The sequence below is a fragment of the Bolinopsis microptera genome, chromosome 10 (genome assembly GCF_026151205.1).
Source record: "Bolinopsis microptera isolate Bmic1 chromosome 10, MBARI_Bmic_1.0, whole genome shotgun sequence".
Classification (NCBI taxonomy): domain Eukaryota; kingdom Metazoa; phylum Ctenophora; class Tentaculata; order Lobata; family Bolinopsidae; genus Bolinopsis; species Bolinopsis microptera.
Window position 1 is genome coordinate 6,214,887 of NC_087081.1, and position 4,976 is coordinate 6,219,862.

The window sequence follows — 4,976 nt, forward strand, 5'->3', positions numbered from 1 at the left end:
TCAACCACTTGCCACAATACAAATTCTCGCATTCCAATAAATGTTATTATATGTTTATTGTTTCTTTTTACCCATATTTTGACCAATTGTAAAAATATATATGCTCAAATGGATATTCTTTTAATTAAGTACCGGGGAAAGAAGGTGGACACCAAACATGAGATCCATCTATCAGAAGTCTCCTACAATCTCATCCCTGCCCCTTAAATGGAGTCTAAATAATGGAGCAGATCATGCGTTTTGAAACTTTTATATATTAGATTGTTAAAGATTTAAAATATTGTGCTCTGCCAATTGCAACACTAAAAATTTGATTGTGCTCTGCCAATCGCATCACTTGATTTAATTGAATGTATATTAAATACATTTTGACACATTTTTCCTTTTATTTACTATCGAAACTTCTATTAGGGAAAACGAAATCTTTGACATACTTATTCTAATCAATTCAATTTAGGTGCCTACAGTTCAGATCATGTATGATGAATCTACTGTTTAGTGGTGACGACGCAGTCTTAACATTGGAGTGAGCCAATCTAATCCAAGCAAGTGAGGGAAATAATTTTATTTTAAACCTGGCGTGCACCAAGTTGGAAATGCAGTATCCAAGACAACCCACCATTATTAAAGGCTAGTTAGACATTTAAATTGAGTACACAACAGTTTGGTTAGGAATAAGGTTAAGGTTCCTAAAGTCATAATAACTATCTGTAACCCCTACCCTTGCATTATTTTAAATTTGTTTTACTAAAAAGTTTGTTTCACTATTTCTCACTCTTATCCTAAAAGTAGTTTATTATGATCATAGTTCTATAATACATGGGAAGTATCTGTGAAGCCCCACAACCAAGTCTACTCTTGGTTTTAGGGCTGCACAGATACTGCCCCACTCAATTCCCAATCCCAAACTGGACACCTTTTAGGTTATATAACTCAATGCACTCAATGATGGTAGCCATAAAGCACATCACTCCATTTGTATCCTTTAACACACTATGATTTATTAAAACATTGTTACAGGCATTATTACTCAAATTTCTATTAAAATGAAACTGTAACCTTGCAGTGCAGAGTATGAATCAACCCCGAAATGTTGCTATTTAACAATTAACATAGCAATTAGAAAGATTATTGTGTTTATCCTTAGAATTCTATTAGTTGTATAATGTAAAACCGGTATAGTGTTGGAATTGTTCTCTGAATTTTGTAAAATTGATCCAGAAGATCAGAAAGGGATGCACTTATGCATCAAAATGTTATGTATCCCAAATTTCTTGTTCCCAAGGTATTACATTTTTCACTCAGTGAGTGTTTCTGATTAAAGTATGAGTGTTGGGTGTTTGTCATGTAATGTAGGGCTGATCAGTGGTCAGTTATTTTGATTGATAATTAACTGGGACTGTTGAAAAGCACTGCGCTATTTCTATTCCGTTTGGCTCTGCTAGTTGCGCTTGACCACGCGCTACATGTATGTCATATCATTGATCATGTTTTTATTTGTTTAGATACAAGCTTGTCACGTTTGGCCATCATAATTAAAGTGAAGTAAATAATTCAGTATCTTAATTAGGTGGCTGCATTTTGTTTTGAGTTTAGTAGGTCCTAGTATTTATCCCTATGCAGTCACTCAGATAAGTTTTATACCAGGACACCTTAACAAAAACACATATTCTGCCCACAATAAGGGGCCATAATTGTTTCAATTATGCAAATGTATAGGATTATTATTATCATTACCTTGATGCAGTTATCTGTGCACATATGAATAGTCCAAATATACATTTTTTTAAAAATTGTGCATAAAAAGCGGCCACTTTGTTGATTTTATTTGGATTCGATCTAAGTACCACTGATCTGATATTATTTTCATTGTCGGGCTGAAATAAAACTTGTGAAAATTCCAAGAATGCACTGAGCACATTTATGCGCATTGCTAAGCATCTGGCTAATTTAATACTGCAACTGGCTAATGTATAATTGAGATAATTAACATGACCTTTATTCAGATGACGGTAAGATGATTTCGATGATGTCAAAACCGTTGGAGAGATGGATGCCTCATCTACCCCTGGTTGGCTCACAATACATATGATTATTCTGTTTGATATTTTTTCCTCCTCTTCAATCATTGTTGGTCTTCAGCTGTATGAGGTAATTTATTTCAAACAACTAAGCCTGATGCAAATGATGTTAAATATTATTAAGATCTGTCTTTCTTGTATGATCACATAATTCCGTGTTCTTGATGGAAGGCCACATGCACTGTTTTCAAACTTTAAAACAACGACCAAGCACTGTGTTGTTTTTGTTCTTATCATGATCAGTTTATAGTTATCTTCTGATCTATTTAATTTGAGGCAAGCCACGCTTATAATACTTATTGTATCTTTACTAATAAGCTTGATCATATTCTCAGTAAATGAAGGTTTTTAAATGAGCATGTGCTTCGTTACTTTTAGGATAAACTTACTTGTCGCTAGCTGCTGTAATGGCTACATTGTTATTTGTTGTGCTAATGATACCAAAATCGTAGAATAGAGAGAGAGACTGAGAGAGAGAGAGAGAGAGATTGTGCTGACTGAAATAGTGGTGACTGGAGAACTCAGAAATACAAATCTGTGCAACATCTTAAAATTCCTAGTTTGATAGCCCTTACAACTCCCTCTGACACACACCGTTTAGTAAGTACTGTAATACTATTTTAAATACGTCCTTAGATAAAGAAATATTGGTCATATTTTACCGGGGGAGGAGGGGGGACCCCGGGATCAGGTACTGAGTACTGTTAACTGTACGTGACGTTGGGGTGGTGTGTCATATATTCTTCCAAAACACAGTTAGTACTTTTGTACTAAGTGGTGGATCTGCTGCTCATTTCCCAGAAAAACAGTTTGTACTGTATGCTACTAAATAGTGAGTCTTAGGTCTAATTTGCCCAAAAACAGTTAGTAAATTAAGATATAATTTATTAAACAGAGTGCGATTGATCTTTTGTATAATTTTAAAAAGTGGCCTTTGGCTTTGTTGACTTTTCCGTTTGAGAAGGTGCAGTGTTTAATTTATTTTAAAATGTATTTCAACTACTGGTTCTTAAATGATGTGTGATATGTATAGTACACATTACATACATGCCATGTGTGTAATTGTAATCTGTAAACATGTGGGCGTGTGTTAGTGTATGTTTTTAATTAAGCATAGATATCTCAACTGTTAGTTTCATTGTTTACATTCAATATCGGATCCTTTTAAAACTAAAAAGTCATATTTAATGAGCTGTTTAAAGCAATTTCTGGGTGGGTATCTTATTTTATAAACCAAGACATAGTACAGTGATTTCTCAACAGTTAGTACCACAAAAGCCGGTAAAAGGGGGTGGGTGTCTTAATTATTATCCTAAAAACAGTTAATACATGATCCCTTACCCCCGGCCCCCCCCCCCCCCCCCCCCCCCCCCCCGATTTTACTGCTGCTAGGTAAAAATACTTTCATAGGTTCAATAGGTAGGTACTGCAATTGTATGGCATGAATATCTATAAAATTGTTTACACGTTTAGCGACAGTGAAAAGAAATCATAACAGCCACTTATTCTTGGAGATGGCAAAAAGATTAAATAAGCTAAAAGAAGCTTGTATTAATCCTCTGGATGTGGTATCTCCTCTATTTTAGAAGTCTTGGCCCATATTTCTCTGGTCTACTAGACGTGGAGCACAGGTGTAAGTCTACTTCAAATGTTTGTTGAGAGTGTCGGTTGAGTGTTAGCAAATAACTCTTTCCAACGTAGATTGATGGCCATTGCAGAAATATTCTCCTGTACCGTAGCGAGTAGATCATCTTTTGCTTTCTTGGACCAAGACTGAGTGCTGTGTTGTGAGTGTGAGTAGAAATGGTGACCTTTCCTCTTCGGGGGCGGGGGAGGAGTGGTAGTGAAATGTTGATGGGGGAGCGGGAGAAGTAGAGAGGGAGTTGTGGAGTATTTTGTGGAGCGGTTTGAGGAACAAACTAAATAACCTTCGAATAGATTTCGTAATTCCTGCTAGCATTGTACAAAATTTCAGGGATTAAATCCTGAAAAGTAGCGAATAGTATTGCCGATCAGGCCAGGACCATGTAAAAGTGTAACATTCCTTCTCCGAGAACAAATGTAAGTTGAAGCAAAATTACTATTGCCAATTATTTGCCAATGCTGATGAAAAAATGTTATTAAGATTTAGAAAGTTCTGAGATTATTATCTATCATACAATTTTGACACAACTCACGACTTGCTGAGGTTATGTTTCAAATTCGTTTCACATTATTAATCTTTGACAGGGAGTTAATTCTGCCACAAAAGAAAAGAATGAACTGATGAACTCGTTCACACTACCCCTCGCTCTTCAACTGTTGGAGAAAACTTCCTTCTATCGCTGCTCGCAACACAGCAGAACTTGGTTTAATTCTGTGCGCTAAAATTTTGCAAACGAGGCCTAAAATACTGTTATGTATAGGATAGACTGTTATGTAGGATAGACGGAATCGTTTCAGTAACTTTCTTGATCATCTTTAGAAACTCTTTCAACAACATTGATAAAGTCCAGTTTGCCTTCTGAAATTTCAGAATCTTGCTCTACTTTACGGAAGGCGCGAATGTAAAATCTATGAATTGTAAAAAAAGCAATAATTGTCAGTTAAGAGTTAAAATTTGAATATGCATGATATGGTCGGTCGAATATAATATAATGAATTGATCCAAAGCCAGCAGGCTTTTCGCACTGGCCAGTAATGCTTTTTGAAGGGAAACGCTACAATGCTCATCAACGAGCAAATCCTGGTTCGCGTAACCAATATCAAACGCATCATGGAATCCATTTTCTGAGATAGGATTCACATCACTCTTTTTACTGTTTGTTTAACATAATGATATTAAGTAGTGGTCGTTTTGAGTTATTTTCAGACTTTCAATACCGATGGGGTTTGAGAATAATTAGGTCTTGGGAA

At 35.7% G+C, this 4,976-nt stretch overlaps 1 long non-coding RNA gene across 2 annotated transcripts; it reads left to right on the top strand.

The window, feature by feature from the left end:
* The first annotated feature begins 498 nt into the window (after positions 1–498).
* Positions 499–4,470, top strand: LOC134822205 (uncharacterized). 2 transcript variants are annotated; one of them, XR_010161150.1, is made up of 4 exons: positions 499–549; positions 2,007–2,151; positions 4,057–4,142; positions 4,311–4,470. It is a non-coding gene; the product is annotated as an uncharacterized LOC134822205 (long non-coding RNA). The 2 variants fall into 2 exon arrangements; XR_010161149.1 differs by lacking the exons at positions 499–549; positions 2,007–2,151 and adding an exon at positions 2,556–2,681.
* The last annotated feature ends 506 nt before the right edge of the window (positions 4,471–4,976 follow it).